Consider the following 21,902-nt stretch of genomic DNA (forward strand, 5'->3'; position numbering starts at 1 on the left):
ATACCCAGTTGGTTTCTCCTGTAGGTGTCCCTCTAGTATGTGGTGTGGTATGTTCCTTTTAGAATGTTTATGGTTAAAAAAAAAAAAAAGGAGCTGTGAAATAAGTTGCCGGGCTGATCTTTCTGAGCTGCTTTGCGCTGGCTGGAGTTTCACCTTTCTACAATAAAGATCTAAGTTCTTATCGGCTACATTTAGTTTCTTCAACTTATTTCACATTGGCGATGACTGGCTGGATCTACCTGTACTTACTCCTGGAGAAACTTCAACACTGCTGAAGATTGACCCTACCAGGCTCCCACAGTAATCAAGTTGGATTCTGAACGTGAACCACATTGGTATTCAACTAGGTAATGTAGCACTTGCTCACTGATCAGCAGTTATTTCACCCAGGACAAACACTCCTTTTTTCCATCTCCCCTTTTATTCATTGGAATCGCTGGGAGTCATCTTGGCTATCTCTTCCTACCATTAATGAACTCTACCCACTTTGTGTACCTGGCAGATTACGGGTTAGTGTTCTCTAGCAACAGACTCCTTCTCCTCAAGAACCAGATTGCACTTATGGAATACTGCAAGTCTTAAACTCGATGAGACTCACAAGCTCACCTGCATTAGATTTAAAGGTGGGGGGGGCATGCTGAAAATAAAATTATCAAAGGGAACAAAACTATGTTACTTTCCAGGGGCACATATGACGTGCAATAGGAAGTTGATCAGATCGGTAGCACGGCGGTCATACATAAATGTTTTAATTGTGAATGGTATAAGCCAAAGCAAAAACAATGGAGAACACATTGGAAATATGGGAGATGTCAAGAATAGGCCAAACCATGTGTAAGCTGGAGGCATCCTCTCCCCAGTCTCTTTTGTTGGAACAGAATCCAGATTTACGGTGTTCTTTCTAACAAAGCCCAGCAAGTATTTAGGCAATCAATCCTTTAACTTACAACAGGGCTTATTGTGACACGTGTCGATACTCAATGGTGATATTATCTGGGCAGTCATGCCAGAAACTGTTGCCATTCTAAGATTTTGTTCCATCACGAGTGGACCATCTATCAAAAAAGATCCAGAAGCTGGAAAGTTCTCTTTGTAAAATAAAATAATTAGATATCAAAGGCAAAAAACCATCTCTATGCAGAAAAAGGGCCAAATTTGAATGTCATCACCATCAGACAACAAGTGAAACCAAAAGGTGGAAAGGAAAACAATTTTTTTAGTGAAGAAACATAATATGCACGGAGCTGTATTCAGGGACTCTGGATCCAGAGACTGGAAACAAAACATCCAGCTAATAGACTGTTGTGCATTCTGCATAATGAGAATTTTTGTAAGCACGGACAGAAAAGTATCAAATTCTTGCTTTATGCCGGGGGTCTATATGCTCTATTCTATGCTCTTCTGGGGAGTTTAATGTGGGATTTCCAGTTAGATGTATTCTTAATGGCTACATTTGTATCCAATTAGTTCTGTTAAAAAAACAAACAAAAAAATACTGCATCTTGTAGTCATGTTCTCTTAGTAAAATACTTTTCAAAATGACGTTTGTGGGTCAAAATATCAATCACAAGATACTGAAGCAATAATATCAACAAAAATTTAATTAAAGTACATATAGTTAAGCGTAGATGTACTATTTTTAACTCAACAGCAACGTACTCTGAAGACACATCGTCAAGGTGAATATGGAAGGAGCTAAGAGTAGCAAATCTATACTTGTCTGTGCATACTTAACTTCATGATATTTCTGTTGTCTATACTCTTGCTATATTTTTGTATTTTATCAGAGCTATTCAAGTGTTTATACAAAAAGCAACAAAAAAAGGTATTAAAATAAATGCATTAACCTGATGTAAATTTATAACAAGCTTTAAGTGTTTGAAATGGACTAGAAGTGCATAAGGATTTTTTTGCACAGTGGAATGAACATCTAGTGACAAATTAAGTTTATTTTATAATTGACGAAATCCCTAAAAGTATTATTTGCAATCCATTTTGGTGCAAGCACATGTATAAAAAAAAGCACAAATGTAAAGGTTTTTCCGCATTAGCCTTTAAAAGTGATAATCTTAATGTACAACAGGGCATTCAGAAACTGTATACAACAATTTATAAACTGGCCATCGTTTCTGCCCAAAAACATATCAGACAGAAAAGAAAACTGGTTTTTTAACACTACTGTGACGATACAAGGATTTAATTTATTCCACAAATTAAGTGCATTATGTGTTCATATTAGCAGGCTGTCTAAATAAGCCATTATTTTTGCTGCCAAAATCAACGTTTCAACTGTAGACAAAGGAAAGTCTGAAAATAGTACATTATTTATCCCCATCCCACAGATTACTTAGTCGAAGCATTTCAGTTGTACACAACTTGGAGGTAACAATAGTTTTCTTTTATCATAGGTATGTGGCACTTAGACAATCATCTCTGCACGAAAAGCATTAACAGTCATGCTAGGGCACAGTAAGTATTTCATACAAGGCAAATTTTTCACCACAGAGAGCAGTGGGGAAAGAAGGAGGCACTGCACTAGAACAAAACATCTAGTAAACTTCACATCATAACTTCAGTAACAAACAGTTACTTGTAATGACCAATAAAATAAAAGGATAGACCGTTTTTAAAATAAAATTTGAGTGCTAGCTTTGTTTGGTTTTATGAACTCCGCATTCTTAGATACTTTTGACAGTTGAACATATGCTTCTCAAGCCACATGAGCTGGAGTAGCTTTCAAGACAGTCTAGCCGTAGGGTTGGCAGTATTAACTAAGGATGCCAACATGCTGCAAAACCCAAAAAAAAAACGCTGCCTTTTCCAATTTGAAGATGCAGTGTTTTTGTAAATGCACTCTTAGATGGCAACAATCAAAATGTTTCAACATCTATTAAAAAAAATAGTAAGTTAGTAGAAATAAACATTGGGTTTATTTTGTTCATAATGTCAAACTTCTATTGGCTTTATTCTATTCTACACCTGGGTGTCTTCTCTAGAGCAACACGTGTCAATTATAAAAATATCCTTTTGCATACAGTTCCCTTTAAATGAAAATATACATAATTCAACATTACTTTTGCATAAAGGTTCATAATGATTTTGCCATACTCTGCTAACTTTGATAACTCAGCCCTGATAAAGGAGGCTGATATTTCTGTTTTGGAAACAGATAACCTAAAGAGAAAAAAAAAAGATACCCTAAAACAAAAAAAGAACCAGGTTCAGATCATTATTTTAGTAAATCAACTGCGAATGTGCAAAATCTGAACAGTGTGTGTAAAATCATGTGAACAGGATCAAGTTTGTTTCACTTTCATAGCATAATAAAAGTTTTGTTTGTAATTAACTATGTGCAAATATACAGGGCTTGTCAGCAACTGAAGCACCCTTAATTAAAACTCTCCCAAATAATAATGCTAGTAACCGTGTTAGAATCAGATATGAGCAATTTCACGTTAGTACTTTGATCTAAAAGATTTCTGGTTGGGTAAAATTCTTAAACACTGCATCTTTCAAATCAAAAATCACAAAAGTAAGCAGATGTGCACTTGCAGTACAACTCTGCACCAAAGTCCACAATGACGGGCAGTACATGGGAGTGTCAACAACAATTCTTCAGTTAAGAACTAATTGTAAGCACATAAAACCCCACAACTACCAGAAACTGCCTTCTGGTATGGCTCATAGGAGGTAAAGATGACACGCTGATAACGTAACAAATTACGATCGAAGAGGAAGGACTTTTGCAGTCAGTGTTCGAAGAGCATGCCCATCCACCTTCATTGTGGCCCCTGCAATCAACACACGAATACTAAATTAGAATAACAGGCCTCTATATCATTAATCTGTTTACCCAATATTTTATTTTCCCTCAAGTTTTTCTCTACATTGATTACAATGTGAAACAGTATGCGACAGGCTTTGGAGCAGCACCCGCATTTCAAATGGAGACGTTGATTAACAGAAAAAATGGGGATGAATTTCGCACAATACACTACAGGCTAGCAACAGTCAAAGCAAAATATTGTATGAAAATATTAAATGTGAAAGTTCAGTGAACAAAGACAGGACGACAGGGAAATAGTAAGGTATGGAAAGAAGCAAACCCAGTGAATAAGTGGATGCATCTTAGGGGAAAGTTATTTACCTGTAACAAAAGATTGCCAGAGAGCACAGCCATCTAAGATAAAAAAAAGTTTAAGCTTTGAAAATAGTCAGTGCGGTATCCTTGAGATTAATGTAATTTAAAAAAAAAAAACCTTGATAAAGCAAAGACCAGACGGACTGCAATTGTGTTTTTCACCGACTGCTTTTTAAATGGATTGTTGCTTTGCTTTTAGCAACCAAATTGGCGTCATCACAGTTTCCAAACAGGAGGAGGATGGATAACTTATAAAAACCGGGATGAAACCTTTGCTAGGTACGAATAAAATTAAAATAGTGGTGATTAATTCCCAATTTGTAGGCTGCTAGGATGGAAAGCCCCCTGCATGGCATTAAAGAACATACTTCTCCGCCAAGTGTTGTTTTCAATATATTCCCCATGAGACTAACAATCCGAGGCGCTCACTGCAGATCCTCCATTTAACATGGACTAAGACCGGCCGAAATGGGCACACACTTTGCTCCCCCTTTCGGAAGATTACTGGGTTGTGTGTGGCTGACGGTGGCCCAGGCCCACCCTCCGGCTGCAAAATCCAATTATGGGTCTATAAAACAAGCCCGCTATTTCTCTTTAACGAATGATGAGGTAACTAGTACAGACATTGCACTAGGTGGTTCAAGATGTTCCAGCTGATGTTTTCTCTTTTCCTGGAGTTTTACACACATATTCGGTTGGTTTGTGCAACCTGGCATCAATGCAAGAAAGGGGGGCCCCTTCACGTTTTTGACTCGGGCATCGTAAAGATATACAAACAAAACACCACAGTGGATTGTTGAAGGGGTTTGAACCATGCAGAGCACAGTCTGCCTGGACGGAATTCATCAATACAGCTCAAAGGACCTGTGGAAGCATTTGGGAGGTCAGCGCCACTCCAGGACACCAAGCTGCTCTGCAGGAGAAGCACCACTAAAACTTGTGTGCAACACTTGAGACCCAAGAATAGTAATTACCAGCATGAATGAGTGCGTGGATTTGCTCCTGACCACACCAGTAGAGCAGTGCAGTCTGTGTCCCTAATTGCTTCCACGAGTCCCCTTGGTTCCATCTCCTGGACTGGCGAAGACCGAGGTAATTACGAGAGGATTAAGTTAGAATACAGCCACAAACTATAACGAATTCGGTTGTGTGGTGCGGAGATGGATTGTTACCCTGTACGCATCGGTTCTTGGCATGTAAAGATGTAGATTCACAAGCTTTGCATACTCCTGCCATCTAGTGTAGGATTCGCATGTTTGCAAGTTGTTTTTCTCCGAAGAAGTCTTTTCCAATCACGAGGTAAGGTGACTCCTTAAGGTGATATGATGGGCATCTACTCCATTGTTAGATTGTTTTCCCACAAGAGAGTGAGAATGGAGTGAGTGTAGTACAGAGATGTCCATGCATATGTAATGTGAATAATAAGAACTGCAACAACCAGAGATGTCTGGGGAGGAGGGAGGGTGCATGTGAATCTACAACTCTACATGCCAAGAATAGATGCCTACAGGATGAATAACATAATACGTTCAAGGCATGTGTGCTGTAGACGCACATGCTTTGCATAGATTGTATAGCAGTATCCTCCCAAAGTAGTGGCTAACCTGTGGGTTTTGCAGTCGTCTGAAAAAGAGTTAGCACTGCTTGTCGTACATTAGCTTGTTGACGTGCTAAAATAGCCACACAATAACATTTGGTAAATTGTGTGGTGTAGACCATGTAGCTGCCTTACATATGTCAGCTAAGGGAATGTTACCTAAAAACGCCACAGATGCTCCTATTTTGCCCGTAGAATGTGCTCTAGGAGGTATAACGTTTTTAGGTTTAACATAGCAAGTTTGAATATATTTAACAATCCATCTAGAAACACCCAATTTAGAGATCGGATTTCATTTACGAGGTGGAGCAAATGCAGCAAGAAGGTGTTTTGTTTTATCAATATAGTATAATAGTGCTATTTTGACATCAAGTGAGTGTAGAGCCCTTTCTGTTACTGAATCAGGTTGAGGGAAGAACACAGGTAACTCAAAAAGGGGACCCATAAGCCTTGTGAGAACAATGTTAAGTTTCCAAACAGGTTCAGGTGGTACCCTGGGTGGTATTATTTTAAGGCCTTCCATAAAAGCTTTAATAACTGGAACTTTGAATAAGGATAAATAGTCTGTTTTGAAGATCTGCAGCTACTGCCGCAAGGTGTAGTCGATTAGATGTGTAGGCTAAGCCAACTCGCTTTAGATGAAAAAGATAATAAATATTTTGTATAGATGCATCTAGTGGATCAATTGTGTTATAAAAATATATAACAACCCTTTTCCACTTTGCGGCATAACATGCTCTAGTGGTAGGTTTTCTTGCTTCTTTAAGAATGGTCATACAATCTGATGGTTGATTTAGGTATCCAAACTATGACTTCAGGAGCCATATCGCTAAGTTGAGCTCCTTGGGGTTTGGATGTCTGATTCCTCCACGGTTCTATGTGAGAAGGTTGGAAGTGAGGTGCAGTTTTAGGTGTGGAACCACTGACAGTTCTAATAGTGTGGTGAACCATGGTTGACGAGCCCATGTGGGAGCCACTAAAATCAGTGTGAGTGATGTCTGCCTGAGTTTCCGAACTAGACAGAAATGAAAGGAGAGGGAGAGGCGGAAAAGCGTATGCAGATATTCCTGACCAGTTCATCCATAGGTCATTGCCTTTGGATAGATGGTGTGGGAAACTGGAAGCAAAGTTTGGTCATTTTGAGTTCTTGGCTGTCGCAAAGAGGTCTATCTGTGGAAATCCCCATTTTTGGAAGTTTGGAAGGAGAACCTGGGGATGAAGTTCCCATTCGTGCACTTGTTGTCTCATCCTGTTGAGGAGGTCGGCAAATTGGACGTGCATGCCTGGGAGGTGTTCTGCCAGAAGATTAATTTTGCGATGTATTGCCCTACGCAAAATGGTCTGAGAGGGTCGTGACAACTGAAGAGAATACCCCATTCCCCCCCTGTTTTGTACATAGCTGTCCTTGTCCATCCGGACTAGGACGACCTTCCCTATGAGTTGAGACTAAAAAGCTTTTAGTGCTAGATGAACAGCTAGAAGCTCCAAGTAATTGATGTGAAGACTTGTGTTTGGTGTCCCATAAGCCCTGAATTGTTAGAGGCTGGAGATGGGCACCCCAACCTGTGATAGATGAATCTGCTGTTAGTACGATTTGTGGAATTGGGTCAATGAAGGGCCACCCTTGTGGTTTTGTGTTCCACAACTGCACAGAGTGATGAGTGCGGCTGTCTATCAACACTGGATCTGTTAATTGACCCAGTGATTGATTCCACTGATGTGCTAAGCATTCCTGGAGAGGATGCATGTGCAATCTTGCGTGAGGCACTTTTGCAATGCATGATGTCATCATCCCCAATAGATGCATGAACGTTTTCACTGTTGTGTATTGGTTGTTTTGGAACTGTAGCAATAAAGTTTGAAAATTTTGAATTCTGGTTGCATTAGGAGAGGCTAGAGCTGTGTGTTTTTAGCGTTGCTCTCAGATAGGTTTGCAGTTGAGGGTTGAAGATGGGACTTTTGAGCATGGACTGTAAATCCCAATTGATGCAGAAGGTTTATGGTAGCTGGTGTGTTGTAAGGAATATGCTACTTACCAGTATGCATCTGTTCTTGGCATGTAGAGCTGCAGAGTTGTACTGTGGAAATGTGGATTTTCCTGGTCAGTTATGTCCCCTATCTTGGACCCCAACGGTTCTATATGCATGTTACAAGTACATGTATGTTCCCTCCAGTTCCAGTTTCTAAGACGCAAACATATGTGTGTCTACCGTCAACATGTTCTCTGTCAGATCCGCCATCAATGGGCTGGATATTCGATTCCTAAGTATAAAAGGCCACCGACTTTATATGGCCAAGTTACTCCATTTTTACAGTTCAGGCGAGTAGGCCCGATTCTGTCCTCAAAGCCTTTCCCTGCTCTCTGTCTCTGACAGCTTCAGCTTGAGCTCGCATCTGTATCCATGAACTTTGTCCTACTCTCTGTGCAGCTAACGGTGCCTGCCTCGGCCAGTTTTCGCCTGTCTGCCAAGAAGTTGTATTTCACCTTCGAATTATCTATTTTGCTCTTCAGCCGATGCATTCTTGCCTAGTAGTTTAAGTAAACATTCCTCCAGTTACCAAGCAAAAGGCCAGGCTTCTCTGTCTTCATGCAAGTGATTCATAGCCCTGTTGCTATGGAAAGTTTTCTGCCCCTCGCATCTCATATAGACACTTAGACGCTTGTACACGCACATAGTCAGTATAGAATAGATTCTGTCCGAGAGTCTCTTCCTTGTGGATAACATAGTTCTTTAAACATAGGATGTTAGATATGATTTGGGATTAGGATGACTTGACCCCAGACTTCTCGTCTCCACATGTAGAGCTAAATGTCAAGTCCCCTTCACCCCCTAGTTACACGTCAATTACACGTCATGCTGCTGCGCGCGCATCTATGCCAAGTATTATCTTATAGATCCACCTATGTCTGATAATGCAAGCCAATTATGTTTCTTTTATTCCTTATTACGCCTAGTTTCGATTATGTCACTGTTACGTCATTTTTCTTATCAAATGTTACGCCTTCTACATTCGTTTCATTGTAATGCACTTATTATAAAAATGTATGTCTGTTAATAAGTTATTGTACTTCACTTCCTGAACCCTCGTGGTGACGGAACCTGAAGGCCGCCACTCGAGTCGGCCATTTTGAATGGAATAAAGCCCATTAGAAAACCTCTTATACCACGGATTCTGCCTCTTGTTATTTTGAGCTATTTACTTTAATTTAAGATTCCGCATGAAATTCAGTCCGGTAATATTTATTTTATTTACCACATAATGGCGCCCGAACAGGGACACTTTCTCATCTCACGCGCCGGCGGTGCGTTGCAGGCCCGGTCTCCTGCCACAGCTGGACGGACCATAAACGCGTACCAGCAGGATTTCCTGTAAGCTCCCTCCGGTCAAGCGGGGGCGACTGAGGCTGCGATCAACCCAGACGAGGCGGTGAGAAGTGCGAAGTATCCCGACCAGAGCCTAGCTGAGAGAGCAAGATCCGAGGTATACAGAGGCCCACCAGGTTTTCCGAAATTCCGACGTCCAGAGGGTCCGATGTCCGCAGTTATCGAGTCCTGTCCATTCTCTGAGGCCTTCCGTTTCAAGGAGCTACTCGGTGAGTACCATCGCCGGGGAGGCATGTTGACGTGCACATAGGTTGTGCCGGTCAAGACGGATTTGGGTACACAAATCCGGTCTGCACTGTTTAGCAGTGTATATGTACTGTTTAGCAGTATATCAAGTATTCCGAAGTATTCAGTTATTGTCAAGAATTCAGCGTGGTGATTAGTTAAGCAGACTGTCATCATTGTCGACCATTATTAAATGTTTAATGTTTAATGTTTAAAGTATTCAGAAAATGTCTTGCATATTGTGGTATGAATGACTGTTCATTGTTCACTGTTCATTATTGTGTTTCTCGTATTAAGTAAGTTCAAGAGTAAGTATCAGATCAGTTGTTAATATGCCGCTCTTCTCGAAGTTAAGACAGATTACCACCAGAAAAGGGGTGCTTGAAGAAGCAGTTCCTATTCCTCCTAGAGACACTCCAGGACATTTCATGTACCATAAACATGGCATAGATGCCATATTGTTTCTTGATCTATGGGTAGATTATACCAAGGGATTACCGGAAAGTCAAAGGTGGCCCATAGCGGGAACCTGGGATGCAGAGTGCATCATGAAAGTGGAGGAAGAGTTATGGAAAAGAAAGGTCAGACAGTCACAGAAAGACGCTATCGAGTTATGGCGTAAAGAATCTCATAGACGAACAGAAAAAGCACGTAGACAAGAAGAGAGGAGTAAAGAAAGTTCAAATAAAGTTCAAGAAAATCTATTAATTGAGGAAGGTATCCGAGTGAAATCAGAACAAGTAAATAGACAAAGTAATGCTCTTATGAATGGTATGTATCCCCTTCTAGCCGAAGGATTACCTAAGGCTGCTCCAGAGATACCAAAAGACTTGCCACCCCCATTATTTCCAATTAAGGTACATCCAAAAGGGCGTCCCAGAACCGCAGAAGACGTTTTCCTTTCCTCATATCTAGATGATGCAGCCCCCGAGTATGCTAACGCCACACCACATAGACCGTCTGGCGGAGGGGTTCAACGTCAGGATCAGGTATCTGTCCCCGTGCAACAGCAAGTCCCGACGCAAGTTTCGGCAAGCACATCTGTTTCCGCATCTGTTTCCGCAGTCGACTCTACAGGGGTATCGACACCCATAGTTGCTGTGTCACGTTCAACGAACCCTTTCACACCCGACGCCCCAGATGGGGCCACGGGAGGTGCTAGCAGTACTTTTACACCACCTAGAATAAATAAACTTGTCTTTCAAGAGTCAGCACATTCACGTACACCTAAGTTCGTAAGTGAACGTGCGCTTAAGGAACTCCTTGTAAATTGTAGATATGACCCGGTGGTTGGTAAAGAGGATGAAATGGTCCTGGCATCATTACGTATTAGGCGAGCCGCAGAGTATTTAGCAAGGTTACCAGGGATGACTACGCATCTGGATAACATATATCATTTTGTTCAAACAGGACGAGATCCAGGATGTATTAACAGAGCTATGGAATTCCAGAAAGTAGAAATACAGGGGGAACTGTTACGTTTCCTCATAAACTGTGTGATCAGAAATCAAGATCGTCCGGGGGTAGACATGAACGTAATGCTTACTCTTACAAGATGGAGTCAGAATATATCAGAAGGGAGACACGATAAGCAAAATTGTATAATAGCCATGTGCCGAAAAATCCGTAAAGAAATAGAACGTATTCATGCAGAAAGATTGGGAACAGACGAGTTTGAGCAAGATGAAGTGTCCGAATCAGGGGACTCTGCAAGACAGTCAGAGACCATAGCCTATGTAGGCAGAGGAAGATCCTGTGAAAATACTAGATGTTTTTCTGATCCCATACATTCTGTATGTCCAAATAATAGCAGAACGTATCCAACGCCTGTAATAAATCTGAAGTCTCCTGAACATTCGTTTCAAGCCGCAGATAAAATACTACGAGAACGAAGGGGTTACCACCTCCTCGATTCCATGGATGAGCAAGAATTAGCCAGATCAGCCGTTCACTGGATCGTTAGTCCTGAAAAATATGGTGATGAGACCGTAGCACACACGTTTCTCAATCTCAGTACAGATGAACAACGTTTAGCTGGAATCTATATGATTCAGCAACTCCTCATATTATATAAGAGCCAACATGCTGATCCTGGTCCTTTACCTGATATATTAACGGAACTACTCACGAACAGATGGAGAGGTTCTAGTAACAAGTTAATTAAAGAGATATTAGTGTCACGTAAACAGTATGTCCTTTTTGTAAGTCCGGATTCTCTCTCGCTGCCCCATAGAGAAAGAACGCCGTACTATATGGATAGACAAAATCCTTTACGAGAAGTGCACCCAATAAAAGGCGAAGACAATGAGTTTCACCGTGTATTTGTTTACACACCCATATCAAAAATGGAATTATTAGAAATGAAGAAAGTAGTACCTAGCCATGATAAAGACCCAGCGGGTTTCCACCGAGAAATTAAAGACATGTTACTGATGGGAGAGTACACCTTTCCTGATATTATGACGATATTAAAGGTGCTTTTGCCTGCTGGCATTTATGAAAAACTGAAAGAAAAAGAGTGGGAAGTGGGAGACCAAAAGATAGACTGGACAGCATTAGCAGAGGAAGAAAGGGGCCGAACTGCAGGTTCGGGGCTCGGGGATAAAGTTAAACTATTACCAGGTTTACTAGTACAGGTACTGCCACGTTTATTAACTACAAAAAAGGAAGATTGGGGTGCAATCACAGCCTGCAAACAAAAGCAAGATGAAGACACAAGCGATTATTATGCTCGATTTGAAAAATGTTTTGGTATAAATAGTGGTATAAAAGCAAGTAGTGACTCATATCCACATTTATTTGTGACAAAATTAGTGGAAAATGCATTACCTCCAGTAAAGAATAGAATATTGAAATTCGAGAGTACCTGGCAAAGTAACACTCCGTCGCAAATGCTACAAATGTTACAGTATCATCACAATAGAATTAGGGATGAACAAGAACACGAGCATAGACGCATGAAGGATACAAAAATGAAAATGCTAGTTTCTCAGACAGTACCAGCAGATGGTCACAAAAAGAGTGTGACACATTCTGGTGATTCTGCAGTTCCTGTAAAAGGAACCTGCAATTACTGTAAACAACTGGGCCATCATGTACACGATTGTCCAGTCCTGAAACGTAATATAGCTACAGGCATTACAAAGGAGAGACCACGATTAGTTAGACAAGATCAGAATGAACAAGGAGCTATGCTGCATGGACAGTCCGTGCCAGTTCAGCAACAGTCCATGCCAGCCTCACAGCAACCCATACAGTTTGTGCCAGCTGCACCACCGTTGCCTGCTACTGCCACACAAACCGCAACACGACAACTGTATCAGACTGCACAGTATGAATACCCTGAATACCAGCGTTACGCATGAACCAGCCTAGAGAGGGAAGTTGACTTACCACTTATCGAGATTCCTGTAGATCAAGAAGGACCTTATGTACATAGTGAATTATTAGGTCAAGATAGAAAATTCTTACTCGATACAGGGGCAAGTCGAACAACTATAAAACGTAGTGAAGTTCCAGGGGCACCCCTCTCAGGCTCTCAAAATGTTTCCCTTGGTTTTTCAGGAAAACCTATTGTTAATGAAGTATCAAAGCCTCTACCACTTACGATAGGACCTTTGACACGAACTACAGATTTATTGCTTACTAAATCATGCCCAGAAAATCTGTTAGGAATTAAAACTCTGAAAGCACTAGGAGCCATAATATGTTGTTCTCCGGAAGGAGTAAGGTTGTTTTTACGTGATTTTAAAGGTCACTATGTGTCTAGAGACATGGATCCCCGACTACAGACTTTACCAGTACATCTATGGGCACAAGGCCCTACGGATGTTGGCTGCATGAACATTACACCCTATCGAGTCACACTGAAAGCAGGAGTGGTACTACCACGAATGCGACAATACAAGTTACCGCATGATGCTGTAGTGGCTTTGCTGAAAATCATTGATGAGCTAATTGCCCAGGGAGTAGTTGTAGAAACAGACTCCAATGTATGTAATTCACCGATAATTCCGATTCTTAAACGAACTGATCCTACTGCTCCACCAGTGTACCGATTGGTTATTGATTTGCGTGAACTAAACAAGTGTATTGTACCACAATTCCCTGTGGTCCCTGATATATCATCGTTATTGACAGCAATTGATTCCGAAGCAACATTCTTTACTGTAATTGATCTCAAGAATGCCTTTTTCAGCGTCCCAATAGATCCGGAAAGCCAATACTTGTTCGGATTCAGTTTAAATGGGCGCAGCTTTAAATTCTCACGCGCTCCCCAAGGATTTACAGAAAGCCCCAGCATCTACAGCCAAGCACTGAAACGAGAACTTGACAGTATCCACATGCCAGTCAATACAGCACTGCTTCAATATGTCGATGATCTGCTGATCACCGCGAGAAGCGAGCCAGAATGTGAAAAAGCTTCTCTGACAGTTTTACATTTCCTAGCCGACAAGGGGCACAAGGTGTCCCCTTCTAAGCTGCAATTCTGTGTTCAGCGAGTTATTTATCTTGGTCACTCGCTGTCCAAGGAGGGAAGGCAGCTTACACCAGATCGCATCCAGTTAATTGCTAACATGTCAATACCCCAGACACAAAAGGAGGTGCGGGCTTTTATAGGCCTCACTTCATATTGTAGACAGTGGATCCCTCAGTACGCATTTCTAGCAAAACCACTCATTCAGTTAACCACACAGGAGGCAGCCACATCGACTGTTCTCCCTTGGACTCAGGAACATACACAAGCTTTTGAAAGCCTAAAGGAAGCTTTATGTCAAGCACCTGTTTTAGCAACACCATGTTATAGCAAACATTTTACACTCTTTGTTACAGAACGCGAAGGTACTGCCTTATCAGTACTCACTCAGGATCAAGCAGGATCACGCAAGCCATGTGCTTATTTTTCCAGTACATTAGATCCCGTAGCTCAGGCTTTGCCTGCATGCCTGAAATCAGTGGCAGCGACAGCTTTAGCAATTAGACAAAGCGATGCCATAGTATTAGGACACCCATTGACAGTACAAGTACCACATGCAGTAGAGGTTCTTGTGAACCGAACACAAACACAACACTTGACCATAGCAAGACTTACTGGTTATGAACTGACATTGTTTCAACCACACATAGAGATCCGACGGTGTAATACATTGAATCCTGCTACACTATTACCTGTAATTGGAACAGACCCACTAGCTCATGATTGTGTTGAAATCATTGAAATAAAGACGAAACCTAGACAAGACTTGACAGACGTTCCATTGCTAGATCCAGACCTGACGTTATATGTAGATGGTTCGTGTATGAGGACAAGTACAGGAAATTTAGTTGCCGCATATGCAGTCACAACAGACACTGAAGTTATTGAGACAAATTGTATAGATACTTTGTCAGCCCAAGCAGCAGAACTTGTTGCTCTAACACAAGCCTGTATTCAAGCCACGGACAAGAAAGTCAACATATATACTGATTCACGTTATGCATTTGGAGTCGTACATGACTTCGGAGTGCTTTGGCGGGAGAGGGGTTATTTAACTTCTCATGGAACACATATTCAACACGGGTCCCTCATTCATGCTCTGTTAGACGCGATTCATTTACCGACTGCAATATCAATTATGAAATGTAAAGCACACACGAAGGTTACTGATATCATTTCTCAAGGCAATGATTTAGCTGACAGAACAGCCAAACAGACTGCTCAGAATCGCACATCCGACATGACAAAGCCAATAGTTCAGACACCAACACAGTGTATGACAATTAAGGATCCCACACTTGATGTAATTGACATACAGACACATGCCACAGCAGAAGAAATAAAGAAGTGGACTGAACTAGGAGGGATCCAGACAGATCAAGGATGGATGACGAAAGAGAAATCTGTATGGTTTCTCCCTGATTCCATGGTTCAAGCCATTATAGCTACAGTTCACAGTCCAGCACATTTAGGAGAGAAGGCTATGCTAGACAGCATTCAGCACATTTGGTTCAACAAACATTTACGAGCAGCAGCTAAACAAAAAGTTCGTACCTGTATGATATGTTGTCAGTTTAATCCAGGAAAGAGTGTTCCCGTAGAGCAGGGTGGATTTCAGCCTCCTGACCATCCTTTTGAAGTCCTCCAGATGGATTATATTCAGATGGAACGTTGTCGAGGATTCAAATATGTCCTCGTAGTTGTCTGCGCTCTCTCCCGTTGGACAGAGGCGTATCCCGTATCAGATTACACTGCCCCGACTACTGCCAAGCAGCTAGTTCGAGAATTCTTCCCACGGTACGGTTTACCACGTGTTGTATATTCAGATAACGGCCAGCCTTTCTCATCCGAATTAATGAAACATGTCTCACTTTTGTTGGGATATCAGTGGAAATTCCACTGTGTCCGACACCCCGAGGCAGCAGGTCTCGTGGAACGACATAATCAACTTTTAAAAATCAGATTGTCCAAAATATGTCAGGAAAAAGGTGTGGACTGGATAGTAGCCTTACCAGTTGCGCTATTCTACATGAGAATGGTAGCACACTCTCGAACAGGGCTATCCCCGTATGAGGTGATCTTTGGTAGACCACCGAATATGTGGGGGACGCCTATACCCCGTAAAATAACTGATGTTGACTGTAATATGCTGACAGATTACCTGGCTTCCTTGATGTCTGCACTACAATCTTCTCGTTCACAGGTGGTCGCAGCTTTTCCTGACAACACTGAGGTGAAACCCCATGACGTGGTCCCCGGGGACTTTGTCCTGGTTCGGAATTTTGATAGGAAAAGCCAATTGGATCCTAGGTGGAAGTTGCCTAAGCAGGTCCTGCTGACGACCAGAACAGCTGTGAAGATCGAAGGACGGAAAGGATGGGTGCATTCCACCCATATAAAAAAATTTCATGGACTACCTTCAGATATAGACACTGTGCCCTGCACTCCCTCACAGACTGATTCAAAACTTCCTTTTGTTGAACAAAATGACTCTCAGTGCTATAAACAGAAACTCAGGTCCAGATCTAAACTGTCGGACGATTTGATTGTTTAAGTCCTCTCCAAGGTGAAGCGGTTGAATCTGTCCCGACATGTATCCCTTAGGTCTGAATGATGCAGAGTCCAGAATCATAATGAAACGACATGCTTATTGTAAATTACTACGTAACCACTGTATTGTGACATTATTAATTTTGTTTTTATTGAGTATTTTAGTAATTATTACGAGTATGATTTTGCACATATATCATCCTGTTTCTAAACGTGTTTTCAATATAACTGATGAACATTCTTTTAGTGACCTACCGCCACATGAGTTGTCCTATAGACTTGCGCTGCGCAATAACACATTCATTAGTATGTTACATCATTCCCATCAGACTAGTAATGCGACCAATTGTTGGGTGTGTGGCCGACTCCCTCCCTATCAGAATAACAAAGGAGTTCTGCCTTTCTTTCCACATCCATTTACACGCAATGGCTCCTGTGGAGCATGGTTTAGTTTATTAAATTCCATAGACCCAGACACAGCAGTTTATCAACAACATTGGATATGGGGAAATCTAAATCTAGTTTTATTCAAAGTCTGTCACCCTAATAAGGAGGGTCACCCCAGTAGAACAGGAACTGATTTAGAAAATGAAGTGTATAAATTAGGTAATTTTACGCCTAATCTTATGATTTTGAATGTCAAATCCGAAGTTGAACTAATTCTGCCCACTATGTCAGTATTTCCAGTAAAGGGTGAATTATGTGTGAGAAAAGTTGGTTCCATACATATGGGCCATAGCCAATGCGTTACTACAGTAGAATATAGTGATCAAGGCAAATCTTCATTTAGAGCTTCTCGCCATTCTTACTTTATATGTGGTCAGACGGCATATATGCGTCTGCCTCTAGATTGGGATGGTACCTGTTACATAGCATTCCTTCTGCCACCTGTTTTCCTAGCTCCTCCTGATTATTATCGAAATGTTCATTTAGTACACAATAGAGAGCGAAGAGATCTCCCAGTTGTCGATTATACTGAGACGGCATGGGACAAGTATGTAGATTTCAATAAAGGTATCTTTCCCTATATAGGTACAATATCAAATAGTAAGCTGATACGCAGACTCACCAAGACTCTTGAAGCTGTAGTAAACGAGACTATAGCCGCCCTAGGCAATCTGACAGAGGAACAATCAGTGATGAGAATTGTTGTTCTCCAGAATCGTCTTGTCCTTGACGTCATCCTGGCCGATAGGGGCGGAGCTTGCAGGGTCATCGGATCCAGCTGCTGCATTTTCATACCAGAAAATTCGCCATCTGTATATAAAGCTATAACACGCCTTCATAAGATTGTAAGCCAGATACACGAGAATCCAGGCACTTGGACGTGGTCCGGGTGGTTTTGGAGTGTGATATCAGCCTGGGGATGGAGAGTTCTATCCTTCCTAGGTATTGGCCTTCTTATGCTTTTCAGTTGTTGCATATGTTTGCAATGTGGACCAGCGATTTGTGGTCTGTGTGCCACATCGTGTATTCCACATCAAGGTTTTCGCTCAAGATCCCGGAAGAAGAAGGAAGAAGAAATGATGCTCCATGAGCAAATCGATGGAATGATGAAGATTGATGTCTCGTGAAGGGCAAGAAGGGGACAAGGAGGGAATGTGGAAATGTGGATTTTCCTGGTCAGTTATGTCCCCTATCTTGGACCCCAACGGTTCTATATGCATGTTACAAGTACATGTATGTTCCCTCCAGTTCCAGTTTCTAAGACGCAAACATATGTGTGTCTACCGTCAACATGTTCTCTGTCAGATCCGCCATCAATGGGCTGGATATTCGATTCCTAAGTATAAAAGGCCACCGACTTTATATGGCCAAGTTACTCCATTTTTACAGTTCAGGCGAGTAGGCCCGATTCTGTCCTCAAAGCCTTTCCCTGCTCTCTGTCTCTGACAGCTTCAGCTTGAGCTCGCATCTGTATCCATGAACTTTGTCCTACTCTCTGTGCAGCTAACGGTGCCTGCCTCGGCCAGTTTTCGCCTGTCTGCCAAGAAGTTGTATTTCACCTTCGAATTATCTATTTTGCTCTTCAGCCGATGCATTCTTGCCTAGTAGTTTAAGTAAACATTCCTCCAGTTACCAAGCAAAAGGCCAGGCTTCTCTGTCTTCATGCAAGTGATTCATAGCCCTGTTGCTATGGAAAGTTTTCTGCCCCTCGCATCTCATATAGACACTTAGACGCTTGTACACGCACATAGTCAGTATAGAATAGATTCTGTCCGAGAGTCTCTTCCTTGTGGATAACATAGTTCTTTAAACATAGGATGTTAGATATGATTTGGGATTAGGATGACTTGACCCCAGACTTCTCGTCTCCACATGTAGAGCTAAATGTCAAGTCCCCTTCACCCCCTAGTTACACGTCAATTACACGTCATGCTGCTGCGCGCGCATCTATGCCAAGTATTATCTTATAGATCCACCTATGTCTGATAATGCAAGCCAATTATGTTTCTTTTATTCCTTATTACGCCTAGTTTCGATTATGTCACTGTTACGTCATTTTTCTTATCAAATGTTACGCCTTCTACATTCGTTTCATTGTAATGCACTTATTATAAAAATGTATGTCTGTTAATAAGTTATTGTACTTCACTTCCTGAACCCTCGTGGTGACGGAACCTGAAGGCCGCCACTCGAGTCGGCCATTTTGAATGGAATAAAGCCCATTAGAAAACCTCTTATACCACGGATTCTGCCTCTTGTTATTTTGAGCTATTTACTTTAATTTAAGATTCCGCATGAAATTCAGTCCGGTAATATTTATTTTATTTACCACAGTACACTTAGCATAGATCGCCATCTGGTGTTGGGCCCGGATGTTTGCAGTTTGTTTTTGTTCTTTGGACAGTCTTTGGAAGTCACGAGTTCGGTGACTCCTCCTTCGGTCCGTACTGCGCATGGGCTTCGGCTCCATCCTCAGATTGTTTTCCGCCAACAGGGAAATGATGGAGAGTAGTAATAACAGTGAGAAACCCATGTGTGTTGTATCTAAATAAGATGTACTGGAACGGATACAGGTAGCCGGGGAGGCGGGTGGGCGTGTACAACTCTGCAGCTCTACATGCCAAGAACAGATGCATACTGGTAAGTAGCATATTCCGTTCGAGGTATATGAGCTGCAGATTGTACACTTAGCATAGATTATATAGCAGTACCCAACCTTAGCGGCGACCACCGGTATCCGTTGCAGTGGTTTGAAAAAGTGTCTTTAGTACAGCCTGGCCCACCCTAGCTTGCTGCTTGGAATGCACATCTACACAGTAATGTTTTGTGAAGGTGTGCGGTGTTGACCATGTGGCTGCTTTGCAGATGTCATCTAAGGGTATGTTCCCTAGAAAAGCCATAGAAGCCCCTAACTTTCTTGTAGAGTGGGCTTTAGGCGGAACAGATAATGTTCTTTTTGCCTTTTGATAGCAAATTTGTATGCACTTTACAATCCACCTAGCTATCCCTGATTTAGAGATGGGGTTGCCTTTATGTGGTGGAGAGAAGGAAACAAACAATTGTTTAGTCTTCCTGAAGGGTTGCGTTCTTTGTATGTAGTACAGCAAAGCCCTTTTAACATCGAGTGTGTGTAAGGCCCTCTCTGCAACAGATTGAGGTTGCGAGAAGAAGAGAGGTAATTCCACCGATTGATTGAGATGGAAGGGGGAAATGACCTTGGGCAGAAACTTCGGATTTGTGCGAAGTATGACCTTGCTGTGGTGTATTTGTAGGAAGGGTTCCTGTATAGTGAACGCTTGTATTTCACCAACCCTTCTAAGGGAAGTGATAGCTACGAGAAAAGCTGTTTTCCAGGTGAGAAACTGTAGCTCACATTTATGCATTGGTTCGAAGGGCGGACCCATTAGCCGTGTAAGAACTAAATTTAGATTCCATACAGGGGAAGGTGGTGCCCTGGGAGGAATTACTCGTTTAAGGCCTTCCATAAAGGCTTTAATAGCGGGCACCCTGAACAGTGATAAATGCTGTCTGTTTTGTAGATAAGCAGCGATCGCTGCTAGGTGTAGGCGTATGGATGAATATGCCAGGTTACACCTGTGAAGATGGAGCAGGTAGCATATGATGTGCTGTATGGATGCATCTAAAGGGTTGATTGTATTGTTACGGCAGTAAATTACAAATCTTTTCCACTTTGCAGCATAGCATGCTCTAGTGGTAGGACGCCTGGCTTCCATGATGATGTTCATGCAATCAGGGGGAAGGTTAAGGTATCCAAATTCTAAGATTTCAGGAGCCAGATCGCAAGGTTGAGCTGAGCTGGGTCCGGGTGCCTGATTTCTCCATGGTTCTGGGTTAGGAGGCATGGGGATAGGTGCAGTTTTTGATGTGGTACCACTGATAGTTGTAGTAGTGTGGTGTACCACGGCTGCCTGGCCCACGTCGGAGCTACTAGAATGAGTGTGAGGGAGTGTTGTTGTAGCTTCCTTACCACTAATGGAATTAGTGGGAGAGGTGGAAAGGCGTATGCAAATCTGCCTGACCAGTTCATCCATATCGCATTGCCCTTGGACAATGGGTGTGGGTATCTGGCGGCGAAGCTTGGGCATTTTTTGTTTTCGTGGGTGGCGAAGAGGTCTATCTGAGGATGCCCCCACTGTTGGAAGAATGGGTGAAGAACTTGTGGATGCAGTTCCCATTCGTGTAGTTGTTGCGTTTGTCTGCTGAGCAGATCTGCCATGGTGTTTTGTACGCCTGGAACGTGCTGTGCCAGGAGAAAGATGTTTTGGGGAATTTCCCATCTCCATATGCTCTGGGCTAAGCGGGAGAGCTGGGGAGAGTGTGTCCCCCCCTGTTTTTGGATATAATACATTGCAGTCATGTTGTCTGTGCGAATGAGGACTGCTTTGCCCGAAATCTGTTTTTGGAAGGATTTTAGGGCTAGAAAGATCGCCAAGAGCTCCAGATGGTTGATGTGGAGCGATTTTTGCTGTGGCGTCCATAGACCTTGCATTGTGAGGTGTAAGAGGTGCGCTCCCCAGCCGGAGAGTGATGCGTCCGCTGTTAGAATCACCTGAGGAACCGGGTCCAGGAACGGCCGCCCTTTGGAAAGGTTTGTGGTGTTCCACCACTGCAGAGAGTGATGTGTGCGGCCGTCCACCAACACCAGATCCGTCAGCTGACCCTGGGCCTGGTTCCACTGTTGTGCTAGGCACTCTTGAAGTGGACGCATGTGGAGTCTTGCATGGGGCACTATGAAAATGCAAGACGCCATCATTCCTATGAGCTTCATAAACACTCTTGCTGGAAGAGAATGTTGAGGAAGGAATGTTTTGCGTAAGGCTTGAATGCTTGTGATTCTGGCTGAGTTTGGATAGGCAATACCTTTGGAGGTGTCTATAGTGGCCCCGAGATATTGCTCTGTGTGAGATGGTATGAGGTGGGACTTTTGGTAGTTCACCGTGAAGCCTAGCTGGTGGAGCAGTTGGATGGTGCTGTTTGTATGTTGCACACATTGGTCGTAGGACGCGGCTTTTATCAGCCAGTCGTCTAAGTAAGGGAAGACGTGAATATGTTGACGTC

At 42.4% G+C, this 21,902-nt stretch overlaps 1 protein-coding gene across 1 annotated transcript in view; it reads right to left on the reverse strand.

The window, feature by feature from the left end:
• Window positions 1-1,583: 1,583 nt before the first annotated feature.
• Window positions 1,584-21,902, reverse strand: part of MAPK1 (mitogen-activated protein kinase 1) — a 537,443-nt gene continuing 517,124 nt past the window's right edge. The window contains exon 9 of the mRNA XM_085634299.1: window positions 1,584-3,791. The gene's annotated coding sequence lies outside the window, so the exon portion shown is untranslated. The remainder of the gene's footprint in view (window positions 3,792-21,902) is intronic.

The sequence above is a fragment of the Triturus cristatus genome, chromosome 11 (genome assembly GCF_964204655.1).
Source record: "Triturus cristatus chromosome 11, aTriCri1.1, whole genome shotgun sequence".
Taxonomy (NCBI): Eukaryota; Metazoa; Chordata; class Amphibia; order Caudata; family Salamandridae; genus Triturus; species Triturus cristatus.